At 35.8% G+C, this 17,817-nt stretch overlaps 1 long non-coding RNA gene across 1 annotated transcript; it reads left to right on the forward strand.

Annotated features, from left to right (window-relative positions):
* Positions 1-10,049: 10,049 nt before the first annotated feature.
* On the forward strand, positions 10,050-16,302 carry LOC138703210 (uncharacterized). The gene is made up of 4 exons (XR_011333000.1): positions 10,050-10,272; positions 11,225-11,738; positions 12,001-12,565; positions 12,812-16,302. It is a non-coding gene; the product is annotated as an uncharacterized lncRNA (long non-coding RNA).
* Positions 16,303-17,817: the final 1,515 nt, after the last annotated feature.

Here is a 17,817-nt window from a genome sequence, read left to right on the forward strand (position 1 = left end):
GTTTACAACAATAATAATAATAATAATAATAATAATAATAATAATAATAATAATAATAATAATACTTTTTCGCAGTGTTAAAGTTGTCTAAAAATCAGTGTTAATTGTATGACCTATGATTTATCAATAATATATTTCCTGCAAGATTCGCAAGAATTCAGTTCTACAGTGTATAAAAATAATAGCCTATATTATTCCGGTTTATATTAGGTTATAATATTTTCTTCAACTTCAATTAAAAAAATTAACAAGGAAACCTCAGTTCTCAATTTACCGTTCAATAACGCCACGTCACTTCTACATGTATGTTTCGAATTTTATTACATATAGTGTTACAATAGGCCTATATTCCCGAATGTACTTGGCACACTTGCTTCACGCCGACGTGATATCTGTAGATGACGTCACAGCGGACCACGTTAACAATCTTCTTCAGAATAACAAAGTTTTATTAGCAGATTGTACCAAAACTCTTAAACCATAAATACCAGTTAAAATATAAATATAAACTTGAAAAGCTCGTGTTTACTTACGTATTTTGCTAGCAATAGGTATAAATCCATGTCTTGTACAGAGCGTTAGCTTACATAATGTAGATCGACCGGGCGGTGCGCGACCGGCACGAAGGCCATGCAATACGCTGCAAACCGTCTCCCGTGCGCTCGGCAGACTATTTCAGTCTCTGTAGGAGTGGTTGTGTTGATGTTAGATTGCTTGTTATTCTTCTGATTATGTTAGTGAAGTGTTCAGATTTAGGAGTGGTTGTTTTGACGTTACATTGCGTGTTATTCTTCGGACTGTGTTAGTTAAGTGTTTAGATTAACTAGGTCGCATGGCACCACAGAAAATTGCATTAGGGCAAAGGATTTTCATGGTAGAGACTTATCTGAAAAATAGGATTGCGGAAAGATAAAATCACGATTTACAAGAAAATTTCCTAATGTTACCGTTGCACATAGTAACAGCAGTAAAAAACTACTCCTAAATTTAAATCTGGTGAGCGTGTGGGAGACGGTTTTCCGCGTGTTACATGGCATTCGTGCCGGTCGCGCGCCGCCCGGTCGACGTATATTATGTAAGCTCCTTACTTCAAGCGTCGCAAACTATTGAAAATGGGAAGTGAACGATATTTATTGCACTTTTTTATTATCACAGTGTCAAAATGATCGATGTGCGCACAAGCGAAATAAAGGAGAAAAAGGTGCAATGTTGCGGTATTTCTGCAAAAAAATGTACTATTGTCGAGCAGCATACAGTTATGCGACTTCTCTGCACAAAAGATCTGACATCAAAGAATATTCATAAAGAAATGCTTTCCGTGTATGGTGAGCGTTGCCTGTCGCGTCAATTTTTCTACAATTGGGTGCAGAAGTTCTCTGAAGAGTGGGCAAGTATCGAACACCTAGCCGTTCAGCTAGTGGAGATTGTCACGGAGGCAAATGTACAACAGAAATGTGTAGAACAAGTAAAAGATGCTAAATTATTGCGTTAGCGGTTAAATTCCGTTTACATCTTAAATTTGTATAGGCGACTTGATCCGAGTAGACAGGATAAAGGGGACGATATGCCAGTCCGAATAGTCACAGATGATGAGTTTTGGGTGCATCGTTACTACCATCCCCGAAACTAAGCATGTATGAATGCTGCAGTCAAGTCGCCATTGCTGCCCTCGTGCATAAATTCCGCCAACTTGCAACTGCTGCCTCTATGTTTCGCTTGTGCGCACATCAATAACACTTAAATCTAGCGGTGATAGCTCCAGATGCCTCATTCGAAAATGTTGGTCACTACTTCAATTTGCAACTTACTGACCCTTCCTTGTAGGTTAAAGGTGCCTAATTCCGTGATACCCCTAATCCCGTGATAAAATTTCAATTGACTGCCATGGAGTTGTGGTCTCTGACTTTTAAGTTTTCGAAATACCTAACAGATGCCAGGAAATGTCTTCTTTTCAATTCTATTGACTACCCGCCTTTTGAATAGAAGCAGTCGACTGCAGAAACTTATGTTCAGTGAAAGATGGTTAACCAGTAAGTTTTTCTTTCTCTTGTGACCTCTCCTGAAGAGACATTTTATATTTGAGGTAAGAATTAATAGGCCTATAGCAGTATAAAAATTATATATTACTGTGGATTAAAGTCAGCTGAATCAATGTATATGATTATTTAAACATTATGAGACAATAACAATGCTACAGAAGCTTTCCTATTTTCGGATTTATTTTCATATTTCTCCTTCCTGGCTCACTCGACCAGTAATGCCAATGCTAAATTTTGAAAATTATTGTCTATGAAAGAAAATATTTCGTGGAAATAATAATAGAAATAAGTTATACAAAACATCAATTATAAATATAATAAAATAATAGGGTATATATTTAATTTAATTATTGCTGTTGTTAGGAATATTAATAATGATAACTAATTGTGTTATAATTCAATTTATTCAAATTAAATTTTGTATTGAATTTAACGTTCGGTTTATTTTGTTTATAATATATTAATACGTAATACGATTCGCATCCAGAAAGTAAGTTTCCCGATTTTTTCCCCTTGAAACTAACGTAATTAGCCGTGTCAATTGCGCATGCGTAACAGATCTATGACGTATCAATCATATGCCAGCCGGACAGGTCCCGCCTAGTGCCAGTAGCGTGGCAGCAGCTCTTATTCCTTCTCCCACCGCCTGCGAGGTTCGGTCGGTGATAAAGTTCTTTAATGCACAAAGCATTGCGGCAATTGAAATTCATCGGCAGCTCTGTCAGGTCTATGGGCCGAACATCATGAGTAAGCAGATGGTGCGTCGCTGGTGTAGGCAGTTTTCCGAAGGTCGTCAAAGTGTCCATGATGAAGAGCGCAGTGGGCGTCCGTTCCTCATCAATGGTGATTGTTGAGCTGGTGCGGCAGTGCATCATTGAGAACCGTCGCTTCACGATTACGGAGCTGAGCAGCCATTTTCCGCAGATATCGCGATCCTTGTTGCATGAGATTGTCACTAAGTTCCTGCTGTTCAAAAAAGTGTGTGCCAGGTGGGTGCCGAAAAACCTGACACCCGAACACAAAATGCAACGGTTAGGAGCAGCACTGACATTTCTGCAACGGTATCACGATGACGGCGACGAGTTCCTCGACAGGATCGTCACGGGCGATGAGACTTGGATTTCGGACTTCACCCCGGAAACCAAGCAGCAGTCAATGCATTGGCGGCATAGTGGATCTCCGGTCAGGACGAAATTCAAACAGACGCTGTCTGCACGGAAAGTGATGTGCACTGTGTTCTGGGACAGGAAGAGCATTCTGCTCATTGACTTCCTTCCAAGAGGTGAAACAGTGAACGCTGACCGTTACTGTGAAACACTGCGAAAATTGCGACGTGCCATTCAAAACAAGAGGCGTGGAATGCTTACTGCAGGTGTTGTGCTCCTCCATGACAATGCTCGTCCACATACGGCTCGGCGCACAGCAGCTGTTTTGACGGAATTTGGCTGGGAGTTGTTTGATCAACCACCCTACAGTCCTGATCTTGCTCCCAGCGATTTTCACGTTTTCTTGCACCTCAAGAAATTCCTGTCCTCCGGTGAGCGTTTTGGCAACGACGAAGAGCTGAAGACGTCTGTCACACGCTGGTTCCATTCACAGGTGGCAGAGTTCTACGACAGAGGGATATAAAAGTTGATCCCACGATGCGACAAGTGTCTCAATTCTGATGGTGGCTATGTTGAAAAATCGCTGAAACATTGCTGTACCTGTTGCCAATAAATGCTTTCCTGAAAGTGTGTGTTCTTTTTTTAATAGGGAAACTTACTTTCTGGATGCGCCTCGTATGTATTCCTGTAGTTACACAAGTATTGTCTGTGAAATGTGTTACTTAGGCCCTTTTTCTATGTTGTAATTTTTGGTTAATCCATATTAAAACAATATACCATGACTTTAAAGTATTTTTCCAAATACACGTTTGTTTTCTGAGCCATTAATGAGGATTATTTTAGTATCACGGAATTAGGATATCACTCACGGAATTAGGAAACCACTATCACTGAATTAGGATCCCTGTCACGGATTTAGGAGCCACTGTATAACTGTGAAGAATCATATATTATATACCAAACTTGTGAAACTATTGACACAGAATGTTGTAAAAACTGTAGCTAAAGGTCCAAATAACGTCATTTAGGTGTTATTTGAAAATTTTTACTACAGTTTTGGCATAAATATAGACTTTATTAAATATGTCACGGAATTAGGCAACTTTACCATATACGGCACTTAATAGAACCTTGCCTCCGAGTGATGCCTGCAGGCAAAATTCAAGGACTGTTTATCGCCTTTATTAAAGTTTGAGGCAACAGAATGGGTACATGATTTTTTTTTCGGTCTCAAATTTATTCATGCCATCCTACAAGATTCAAAATTTCTGACTAGCATTCCCTGCTAGGGCAAGGAAAATATTTCTATTTTCAATCTTACTTTGTGTGTTGTTTTATGTGGAGGGTGGGTATTACATTAATTTTAAATCACTGGAGTTCCATTGTGTGTTCGTCTAGTACAGGGCGAAGGAGTCTCAGAATATAGGCTTAATATAAATCCCGCTAAAAACACGAAAATCCTAAATCGATAGATGGAACGTTTTCATATCTCAGTGTGAATTGGTCTATTGTGATGGTTTCAATTTAATTTGGTCATTACGGCATCGTAATTCAAGTTCTCGTTTCTGTTGAAGTGGCCGCATCATTCGGCAGGAGAATTCACTTTCTGCTCGTGTGCTCGACGCCTAAATAGCTTCGGTAATACAATAGCTGAGCCAGTCACCTTTAACATTTTATTGAGGTTTGATGTCTTTCTTGGTTTTATTACTTCCGACTGGTAAAGAGCACGGCAAACGAAAAACAATATTGTGCGAGGTCTCTTGAATTGTTATGGCGCTGCTAGGAAGCTGTGTCCATTAAAACAGTCAATTACCTCTCTTACTTGAATTTGTGCTCCAACCTTAGTTAATTTGGAATAAACCGATACTATTCTGGCGGATTGTAGGAAAATACCACACGTTCATTTATTTAAATGTTGAAAAAACTAAACTTCTTTGATGCTTCCTCCAATTGCATACATTTTGTCAGCTATTTGAGACCTAACTGGCGAGCGCATAATAATAATAATAATAATAATAATAATAATAATAATAATAATAATAATAATAATAAGAAGAAGAAGAAGAAGAAGAAGAAGAAGAATTCTAACTTGCATAAAACAGATTTTATCCTCAGCTATTTGAGATCTGACTGGTGTGTGCAAAATTCAAATAATAATAATAATAATAATAATAACAATAATAATAATAATAATAATAATAATAATAATAATATAGTAATAATAATTAATATGAAACACATTTTCTTCTCACATTATTTGAGATCCGACGGGATGCAAAGTGCGCGACAGAACCAGTGAATAGTGACCGTAAACCAATGAAAGTGCTTCATATCCAACACGAGACACAATGAAACAAGAGAACAAGGTCGAACACTCTCTAGGCTAGCTCACCTAAAGAGTGAATCAGAGCTACCCTGCCTACGTGCAGGAGGCCTTAGCCCTCAGAGGATGTCATAGACTAAATTCTAAATTCTAAAATATAAAATTTAATTTTACTATTTAAAAATCTTCCTTTTCTTTGGCCCACTCTGTATAAGCCTTCAGTCGACCTGGTTGGCGAGTTGGTATAGCGCTGGCTTTCTATGTCCAAGGTTGCGGGTTCGATCCCGGGCCAGGTCGATGGCATTTAAGTGTGCTTAAATGCGACAGGCTCATGTCAGTAGATTTACTGGCATGTAAAAGAACTCCTTCGGGACAAAATTCCGGCACATCCGGCGACGCTGATATAACCTCTGCAGTTGCGAGCGTCGTTAAATAAAACATAACATTTAACATATAAGCCTTCAGAGCTTGATTACTGTTACTTTAAATTTTTTTAGTCGGTTATTTAACGGGACTCTACCAAGTGCGCGGTTATGTAGCGTTGGCGGAATTAGTGATAGTATGATGGTTTTTGGCGAAATGAGACCGATAATTCTCTATGGGATCACCTCACTTTCGTCTGACTTTTCGGAAAATTTCATAAAGAACCCGACCTGGTAATCTGCCTAAGCGGGATTTGAACACATGCCCTGAATCAACCTCGGAGTCGACTCGTCTCTCAGATCTCAGAATCATTTTATTTTACCGCTTTCCTTTCGTGCTTTATTGATACCCGAAAGTCTTTAGTTGCATGCTGCCATTTTTTTTGTAGCAGGACATCTAAGCAACTTTCTTAATACCTACCTCTGCAGAGAAAGTCGATATATTTACAAAGTAATAAAAAGGCTTATTATTTATTTATTGATGTAAAGAGAGCGTGATTGAAAATTCCCAAGACATCTAAGCAACAGAAATTAACTTCGCTCTTTGATTAAGATAATTTTGTAAGTCCAGTTCCAGATCCAAGGTAGCTTTCGCAACTTACCTTACGACATTAGGACATTTTCATCTCTAAAAAAGTAATCTTGAACTTTATATTGAGAATGGCGTAATTATATTTGAAAGGTTCAAAGCTGTAGTGGTCCAAGCGTCGTATATTAAAAACGAAGAAAACAAGGACTAAAATTAAGTGATTACCGTAATTCAATGAAACATATAGCAAGTAATATAAAGTATACACATTAGAACTAAATGTTATATCAATCTTCATTAAACTATGGAATTAATTTAACTTTAAACCATGGTTTCTCCGTTTTTAATAAATGGCGCTTGGCCCACTATGGCTCTGAACCCTTCAATTAGTCACGTACAAATTCATCACATAAACCTTTTGGAAGTTGTCCTGAGCATGTGCATTATTTTGATATAAACATTTTGAAGAAAGCTTGTAATGGCTAGTAATTATTTTTAAGTTCATTAGTATCTCTAGGAAACGTTTCTTCTTCAAAGAGAATTCGTCGAGACCTCACGATCTGGAAGCTAGCGTGCTGAGCACCACATCATAGAAGCAGTCCTAATTTTATATTATTTTAGTAGGTTATTTTACGACGCTTTAACAACATCTTAGGTTATTTAGCGTCTGAATGAGGTGAAGATGATAATGCCGGTGAAATGAGTCCGGGGTTCATCACCGAAAGTTACCCAGCATTTGCTCATATTGGGTTGAGGGAAAACCCCGGAAGAAACCTCAACCAGGTAACTTGCCCCGACCGGGAATCGAACCCGGGCCATCTGGTTTCGCGCTAACCGTTACTCCACAAGCGTGGGCGGCAGTTCTAATAATTATATTTTGATATTTATTGATTCTTTCAACTTACTGGTGTAGTAGAAATGAAGTTAGATGCTCAAGAATCGATTATTATGTACTGTATTACGCGTTATGTTACATAGTTCAGTGATGCATAGAAATTATTTGGAAGACTGCGCGTTGAAGATCATTGTTCCAGATCTTTAAGCACTAGGAGGCTGTGTTTGGCAGTCTTATTTGTCTACTTAGTCAGTCCATTTATGGGATCATCTTGAAAATCTCAAGGGTGTGTAGGTGTTCCCTGAATGCAGCATGGCCTCCAATTATCCCAATAACCTTTCCAAGTGCTTCCTATCTTTATGAATCAGCAGTTTAGTGAAAGATTTATTTGGCTCTTTAACTAGGGACTTACGTAATTCTTGTCCAAGAAATTCTGTCTGTTATTACGTTCTTTCCTTGTCCGCCCGTTCTGACACTACTTCTGCTAATCTCGCAGACATGTTCTGGTTCTACGCGGGAGGTGAATAAATAAATAAATAAATAATTAACAAATAAATTAAGAAATTCCTATGTGGCCTGGTTATGGCTTTATTTCATGGCATCCGTGTGAGCTCATCGCTGCCTTCCCCGCGGCGCACAGTTTGGGAGCTGCTGCTCCAAGTCCAGGTTCGTTCCTTCGTTCTACTTTCTCATTATATGAAGTATAGAAGGGAAGTATTATGATGCCGCATAAAGTCAGTTTTAAGATTTTTTACTAATATTTTTAAGATGCCGAAATAGTTATTTACGACACAAGTGTTAAAAGTGGCATTTTATTTTGTAAGTAAAAGCGTTTGTGAAACGAGGACGCAGACCGAGTTTAGCAACCCTACGAACAAAATAAAATAATTTTTAACACGCGTGTCTTTTTTAATTGATTTATTTTACGACGCTTTATCAAATGCGATGCTTCTCTACCGAAATGAGTCCAGGGTCCAGCGCCGGAAGTTATTCTGCATTTGCTCTTAATGGATTGAGGGAAAAGCCCGGAAAAAATCTCATCCAGATAACTTGTCTCAATCAGGATTTGAACCCGGGCTTGCTCGTTTCGCAGTAGACATGGTAACCGTTACTCCATATGATGAAGGATCGGTGGAGCGGAGAAAAATTCCCTCCGGCACCGGGATTCGAATCTGGGTTTTCAGCTCTACGTGCTGACGCTCTAAGTCACACCGGATTCCAACTCCGATGCTGGATTGAATCCTCTCAGTTTTAAGCTTCGCCTTCCGGTGCCGGAGGGAATTTTTCTCCGCTCCACCGATCCTTTATTATATATGATAACGCAGAATTCTTGTGTACTTTGGTACATCGCAATAATATTATATGTTTTAGGTACACTGTTTACGACAGCCGTTCGTCCGTGCTGGTATAGATACAATTTCCCCGACTTATCCGCTGTTGTATCCACCTCATTGCAATAGTACAACTTTATGACATTAAAAGCAGACGGTGGTATTGAATTTGTCAATAAAATAGTTATTCAAACAGTTTATTCAGTTTGTTAACTAAAACCAGTCATTTTTGAAACTAGGCCCAGCATTATTTGAACTCCTTTATTGATCGGTTGCGATCTGCTGTGTGACATCTGGTAGGAAACAATTGACAACACACAGTTGAAAGTCAGTGTTAAAAATACTTTCACACTAGTGTTAAAAGTACTTTTCGCATACTACTGCATTCATTTATTCACAATTTTCTGCCAAACGGCACGCCCACCACTGGAAACCCAGAATTCATCTCCCATCTTTTCGGCCTTCCTCTTTATCTCCCCATAGGTTATCTTATTCTTGTCTATCATTTGATTTCTCTTCTGCTCCAAGCTTTCTTTCCGGTCACAGTTATTTCCAGTGCATCCTTCAATAGGCAGTTTCTTCTTAGCCAGTGATCAAGCCAATTTCTTTTTCTCTTCTTGATCAATTTCAGCACTATTCTTTCTTCACCCACTCTTTCTAGCGCAGCTTCACTCCTTATTCTGTGTTCCATTTCACAATCTCCATTCTCCATATCTACATTTGAAATGTTTCTAATCGTTTCTCCTCACTTCGTCGTAATGTTCATGTTTCTTATCTATACAATTCCACACTCCTTATAAAGCAGTTCACACTATTTTCCTTAGTTCTTATTCCAAAGGTCCGCAGAATATGCTCTTTATCCTATTAAAAGCTTAATATGCCATAGCGATCCTCCTTTTGACTTCTTGACAGCAGCTGTTTTGAAGATGCTCATTGGTTCTACTGTCTGTTTGAATTCGCAATTTTATCGTCTTTATTTTTCATCCAATAATCATGATCTTAGCACAGTCTAGTATAGGGAAGACCAGGTAACTTGATACCCTAAGGGTGAAACCTAACCATTTTTCCCCCATTACCACAAATGCTAGTGGATTATGGTGATTTTCTAGTTTGAAGGTTGAATTTTCTTTTGCCAACTTCGTTTCGAATTTCGATACTGACAAATACTATAAATGGTAGTGATTTTGTAACCGGTATGTTGGCAGCTGAGGCAAATATCGACAATATTTGCCGGTACTGGAGTTCCATGAAATTAAAATTGTACTAGATTTCTCAGCCGGTTACTGGAAGATAGTGAAATTCGAACTTATTAATAATTAATTAATATTAGTATTAATATTAATACATAATAGTTATGTTATGTGTTGCGTTGTGGTTATAATTCAAGAATAGTCAGATAAGTACGAATGAATATAATATACTTGGGCGTGATAATGCACATGGGTAATGGATAGAAATATTATTTCAAATTTTAATGAATTTCTTTCGTGTTTAGATTTTTATTACTATGTGAAAAAAATGAAATAGTGTTGCAGTGACTCCTCCAAGGAAGAAAATGTGTGGCATTCAGAGTACGCTTCAGAAATCTGTAGTTCACGTGTATAATGAGTTGAAGAAAGAAGATAATTAAGAAGGAATTATGCTAACGGAGACAGCAATTTCAACCAGAATAGGACAATTATTAGGAGTAAGTATTCTTAAGCATACATTTCAAAGTGGTATTCAGTTTTAGGAGTTTGCACTAATAATTTCATGATTGTGGTCAAACAAAACAAATTTTTAGGTTAGGCCTAATGTTTAATCAAGTCAGTGATTTTCATATTGCCAAACATAATACTGTAATACTGCAGTAGGTGATAGCTTAAATACATTTACAAATTAGACGAACAAGTAATCAAACAGCACGAAAGTAAATTTCCAGTTTTCTCTTTTGGTATTAAATTAACCGTTCAGATCACAATTTACATGCCACATCGGCCGAAGAAAATACAAGTCATATTGTAATTATTAACTTGATATTGCAGCAAATATTACATGAATGTTGGCCTGTTATGGTGCTTAAAAATAATTCAGTTTTATATAATAACTATATAACATACTCTATAAAGCATAGGAACGTTGACTCTGGCTGAATAATTTATTCATGACTGGTCTAAGTAATATTAAATATGGTGTTTCTTCAGAAAAGCTACCCCACCCAAAGTACTTGTTAAGATATAACACTCGAGAGGACGAGGACGCACTACTGGGAAACTAACCATTTCTCTTCGTCCTGGACCTCTCGCATGTTATATTGGTAATTAGTAACAAGTTTGAGGGAGGGACTACAACAATGCATTAGAATATACAGGTAAGTGTCAAAGGATTTTTGTGCTGAAAGTATTTGTGGCTGTGCACTAAAACCACGTGTTCATCACTATGTAAATATCACAGAAATCAATTAAACAAAATAAAATTATGCCTTCTTTGGTGTAGCTTTTCTGGAGAATTACCTAAATATTAGCCTACTTAAACCTATCGTAGACCCAACCTAACATGTTGATCATTTTCTATTCATATAGCTGTAAATGTTGGTATTGTGCATGAATTTTATGATATAACAATTTTTAGAAGTATTATGTTATTGTTTGTTATTACAGCTTGGCTTAACTACAGCCACGAAAGTGATAAATTCATACAAGGGGACCCCACTCGTGACACCAGGAAAACATAGACTACGTAAACATCCAGTGACTGATGCTGATGATTTTACGAAAGATGCAATTGCGAGATTTATTTATGACAAGTTACATAAAGGTAGGGAAGTTACAGGAATTATTGTGTTGATTTATGCAATGTAATTCTGATATTAGTCATAGGCCTATGTATAAAAATATGGCATAATTTTCATTTACTGTTACAGGGGAAGTACTAACAGCAGCAAAAGTTCTGGAACATATGAATGATGATTATGAAACATATTTATTTAGAGTATCCTTATCATCGGTGAAAAAAATTTTGAAAGAGATGAAATTTCTATGGAGCAAAGGGGATCCTTATACACATGTATGAGAAAGTGATGTTATTCGTTTTTAAGAGAATATATAAGAAATGTGGAGCGTGAGAACCCTAAACCCGTAGTATTCTTGGATGAGACTTGGATTTTTATGAATGGTAAATTTCAATGTATTGTGAGACATTGAGTGATTGAATTTTTTACTAACAAATAGATTAACACTTATGTGGAATATGAAATTGCAATTAATATAGGCTACTAGTAATGAATTCAGGTGGGAACAACATGTTTTGCAATTAATAGTTTCATATTATAACTAGAGGTTAGTTATAAAATTCTTGAACGGTTTTCCTGTCTTTAAAATTTTTGTGTCTCTTAGAGTGTCAATGTGAATTGCTTTTCTCTCTCTGGTTTTTTAAGTATGATCACCCACTTATTCATGAAATAAACCAGGTGAAGTTTCCAGTGACATGAATGGTGTTATTCATAGACCAACAAATGAGGGTGGAAGATTAGATGCCGGAACGAAAGGTGGATTTATACTCGGTAAGTTATATTGATTTATATTTTACATAAATTTGGCAAGAGTAATTTTTTAAATCAGGGTACAAAAATATAAAAATTGGTGACTAAATAAAAACGTGGGAAAGCCTTTCACCAAAGAGGATCTCATGTCATGTCATGTTATGTTATGTTATGTTATGTTTTATTTTCTTTATTTAAATGCTGTGAATTCATGTGACGTAATTATATGCCCAGGTATAATTTTTATTGCAGGTGCTGATTTAATTTTTTCATGCAATTGAAAGAAAAGTCAGGACTACCATAGTGCTATGAATAGCCCTGTAGTTGAGAAGTGGGTGCAAACACAGTTGTTGACCTGAGAACATTAGGGCAATGCGTTATTGTCATGGATAGTGCTGCATATCATAGCAGACTTGTGAAAAATCAGCCAACAACAAAATGGAGGAAAGAACAGCTACTGGTGATTGCAACTGAATATAATAGATTTATTGTACTAAATGATAAGAGTTGTACTAATTGATAAGAGTTGATGGTGTGAAATCACCTTTTGATATTACATTGCAATATTAATTTCCATACTTTACAGTCATTATTATTATTATTATTATTATCTTTACTACTACTACTACTACTACTACTACTACTACTACTACTACTACTACTACTACTACTACTACTACTAATAGATGCTACTTTTTTCTTTCAGGTGAAATTGAATCTACATAAGAATCCTAAAACAACAGAGCCTTGCCAATTACTGTTCTAAAGCGGCCTTGTCTTATGTGTTGTGTCTATATACAATTAATTCTTTCAGTTTTTTTTCCCCTTTAATGTAATGCAGTTGTTGGTTGATTGATACCAAGTGTTCAGCAGTTGATGTCATTTGTTATCTTGCACTCCAATATTTAACCAGATGATTGAAAGCTGTGTAAAGTTAAACAGTCAAGACAATGATCCATATCTTCATTGAGATTTCAGAAATGGCATGGGGAGATTCTGAAATATCAGTTCTTTGTAAATATTTGAGACAATCATGGCCTGTGATAATATGAGTACTGCCACTGTAGATTTTCATAGAAGTTCAGTTATTAAATTAGGTGTATTATTTTTACTATGTATTGTACTATATTTTTGTTTCGCTTAATTGATGAATTATATATGCTGTAAATTGAATAGTAGACTGTAGGTCTATAGCTTAACTGATGAATTGTATGTGCTGTAAATTAAATAGTAGGCTGTATACCACAAGTGATGAATTGTTTATGCTTGTAATGTGAAGTAATTTGCATGATATTTAGTATCAGTTTCTGTATATTTCAACTGATTGAATTGTTTATACTTTTAAATTGAATTAACTTGCTTGCTATGTATTATATTTTATAGCTTAACTGATGAATAATTGTTTAGGTTTGTCAATTTAATAATCTGAGTGCCATGTACTTCATATTTTTAGTGGAGCCACCAATGTAGCTTAGTCGGTAGACTCGTTGGCCTGCAAATTCAGAGCTGCACTCGAGGGTAGTTTGGATCCCCCATTTGGTCTGATTAGTTGGTTTCTTCTGAGGATTTTCCTCCATCGTGGAGCAGACGCCAGATGGCCTATTGCAATTTTTTCATTTGCTTTAGAATCATTCCGATTTTTGTTACCACATTGTCATGTTCTGATCTTGTTATTCTTTTAACAGTGTGGTAAGATGCAGGTATAGATAACCTTACAGTAATTTTGCTACCTTTCAGCTACCTCATTACCTCCCACTCCATAAAGTTCATGGATCCACGGAAGTACCAGTCGTCGATGTAATTCGACCATTTTGCTTAAAATATTAAAACACTGTAAAATATTGAGATTTCATGCTGTTACGTCCATTACTGCAGCAAGAACATCTGATTTTGAATCTGATAGTATGACAGCCTTCTCAGATTTATGAAGTCGATACTGGAGATTTTGTAAGCTTAAAAGTGTATCTAAATTTTCACTATCAAAATTAGTCAGTGTTTGAAGTTAGTTAGTTAGTTAGTTAGTGGCGTTTAAAAAGGGCGCGTCAGCTACTATGGCTATTTGCGCCCTTATCTAAAATCTTTCGCTAAACACAAACACAATACAATAACCAGAATGTTTAAAAAGCTAAAAAGCATTGTCACGGTTAAAATGGGGCAAACAAGTGTTTGAATATAATTCCCTGTAAAAGGGAATATACTGGTATTGTACTACAACACCACTACATCTATGGCTTGGTAAACAGGATCCATCTATAAAAAATACTGTATGTAGTCACTCACTGACCAGATCATTTATCGTTTCTAATGATTTTTAAAATGTCTGGAGAAGTATCACATTTCTTAACATCATCTGTTAAAGTTAACTTATATACTATTCATTTTGAAATAACTTGGGATTGTGTTTTATTAGTAAAGTTTCCCTTAATTGAGCAAGTTTGAGTTCTCCAAGTAGAGTCAAAAAGTCTGTTGGGATTTTGGCTCAGTTTATTAATATTTGTGGACTGTGATTTTTTGTTCTAGACAACCATATTATCTGCAAATGATGAGATTATCATAAGATCTATTTCTTTAGTTAGACCATCGACATTAATATTGGAAAATGTATTCCTGAAAACAACAATGTGGGAAGCCCAGATGAATCTGTCTCTATTTACATATTTGTGACAATGAATCAAATAATCAAGTCACTGACCCAGTGTAACACTTTATCATGGACACCCTAAGTTTGCAATTTCTTAAGTGATTTATATCTACAGAGCCATATGATCCTTGAAAATAAATTAAAATTGTTAAGTTGTTTTGTTTTCTGTTTAAAATATCTTTAATATCTTGACTAAAATTTAAAATCTGTCCATTTGTTGAATGCAATTCTCTAAAGTCAACCCAATAAAATGAAAGTTAGTTACTAGATTCCAGGAACCAATTCAATCTATGAAATCATCTCTTCCATAATTTTGGCTATCATACTAGTAAGTGGTATCTGTCGATAACTCGAAAAGATATTAGTTGAATAATTGCTTTTCAAAATTGATGTTATGATAGATTTTCTCCAGACAGATATTGTATTTTAGATGAGATTACAAGATAAAAGTAGTGAGTTTGCTTGTTTGCCAACATGTTTAAGAAAATCAGCATGTGTATTGTCTGGACTTGGAGATGTTTTGGGTCTTATGTTATTAAATTAATAGTAATATTCAGTTCTTGATTAAATATTGTTATATAAAGTAGATAGTAGATTTAATATTTCTTTCAGTTTTTCCTTAATAGTCTGACGTACACAGATAAAACTAACAACCACACCACCAACTAATCTAATAGAAATTAAAATATAATTAAATGTAGAAAAAGTAATTAAAATTATAAATACACGTAATAAACCATAACCCCCTAATTTCAACAATATACTATTTTATTCCCTTTTACAACTTGTAGATAATTATTAATTATAGTTATTACTTATTAGCATAATATTTATTGAACTTATTGGCTATTTCACTTCGTTTGAAAGATGTTATTGTGTACAAAAAGTATTTTTTGATGATCGTTTCATGCTGTATGTTGTGTATAAATCTATGATTTCTGGCCATCTGTTCTGTGTAATCCATCTTTTGTATAGAATTAATAAAATATTCTTTTGGTAGTAATTATTTTATTAATTGAGTATTTAATTTTCACCAGCTCACATTTCTTGAATCATTTGCTTTTTCTTATTTAAATTTAGGACACAAGAGCCAAAAAGAGACTTCACAGTTATGTATCATACATTTTTTCAATGACAGACGTGGAGTTGCAGAAATAATAAGTGTAAGTGTAGCATTATTAAGCAATTTACAAACAAATGAAATCTTTAAAAAGGTATCTAGAAGTGAAATTACTTATGGCTTTTAAGGACCAAAATTATTTTTGTAAGTTGATTTATTATTATTTCAGTTTTAGCCTAGTTATATTATTCATTTCCTTACTAATTTCAAAAGATAATCAGAAGTTCATTCGAATTCCAACCAAAAGTCAATTGGTTATTAATTTATCTACCTTTAGGAAGTACAGTATATGTACGCTGGAATCTTTGAAGTGAAGTGACAATAATTTAATTGGTCTTGGAACAGATTTGATTCTTGAATATTATATACTATACTTTGTTGTATATTTACGTCTAGTAACCTATTAATGCTAATACTAATAATAATGTAAAGGAATAAAAGAATAGAACATAGCAATACATTTCTCATTATTATTGAAACTATTTAGAATAATCTTCCAACATTAAGGTAAAGTACTGTGAGTAAAGAAGTCATTCAGTACATAGGATCGTGATTTTACTACATGTGGTGATATCTGGTAACAGTTGGCAACACTGACAAGGCGGAAATATTTGCTGTTTGGGAACTGAACTTACGTGACCCTCACTATATATAGTCTACAATCACGAAGCTTGAGGTGACGAGGGTACTAGGAACAATAGATTGTGCAGGTACTATTTCCCATTGTCTGTGATGAGGCAATAGTAGCGATCCTAGTGGTAGCAACTGTCTATGGATGCATATTCCCAACGTATTGAGCTTCGTAACTGTATATACTAGACTGTGGTCTTAGTTTTGTTTGCATTTATCTTCATCCTCTACTGCCCACAGCTGTCATTTATCTCCAGTAGCTTATCTCATAATATATCTTCTGGTAACAAAGCTATCATGAGCAAATCCTATGCACTTTATTCTTCTTCATCCTACTATAATCCCTCTCATGTTCTGAATGTTCTCTAAATTCCTTCAAGTAGATGTTCAACAGGGTATGTGATAATGGGCAACTACTGTTGTGTGATAGTCAATTTTTAACACGCTTGTCTAACGTTATAAGGTCTGCTTTTAGGAATGGCTGGATGGTCCCTCAGATTTCATTTCAACGCATTTCCTGTGCGATGTACTTTGCAATGTTTCTCTATAGCCTGAGTTGTTTTGGTTTTTATTTAAATTTTACATACTTTACACATAAAAAATATTAATACATAAAATGTCATCCCATACTTTTTAATTGCACTTCGTATTTCTGAGTGAATTGAACGTTTTGCCTTCGCAATTATGAATGGATCAGCACAACAAATAAATACTTGAGCAGGATAACACAACTGCACACATTGCGTTGCAATATTACTATGAACGGACCGGTCTTCCTTCGTTCTGTACGCTGCTGTACTCACCAGGTACACAAAAGACGGATGACGTGGCATGTGCCATATACTCTGATACGAAACAACTTCACTTTTCCTTAAGTCATTCCGCATACACTGTCTGATCATTAGTAACACGTTAAAAACTGAACTTTTACGAATTGTGAAAATATACTGTGTCATTTTTAAGATACTTTTATTTTTTGGTAGCTGGAAACTCATTTCCATTCTAGAGTCTAGGACATCAGAAAGGCACTGTAATTGCTGACCCAGACATCGCTTCAAATTCTTGGAACGCCACTGCTGAAACAAATAGGACACTAAAATATTTCCTTCCGGAATAATAGCTCCCCTGTCAGTCTGGTCCGAGTTCTGAAACACAAAACAATCGCTTTTCATTAAACAAAGCAGTCACATAGCTTTATTGCTTCCAAGAACGGAATGCATATGCTCTTTATGGCACGTAATGCGGTTCGGGGAACCCTGATCAATCGTACAATAAGAACACTTTATAGGTGAGATTGGAAATGGACGCGTCTGAGTCATGT

The sequence above is a fragment of the Periplaneta americana genome, chromosome 7, assembly GCF_040183065.1.
Source record: "Periplaneta americana isolate PAMFEO1 chromosome 7, P.americana_PAMFEO1_priV1, whole genome shotgun sequence".
In the NCBI taxonomy this organism is placed as follows: Eukaryota; Metazoa; Arthropoda; class Insecta; order Blattodea; family Blattidae; genus Periplaneta; species Periplaneta americana.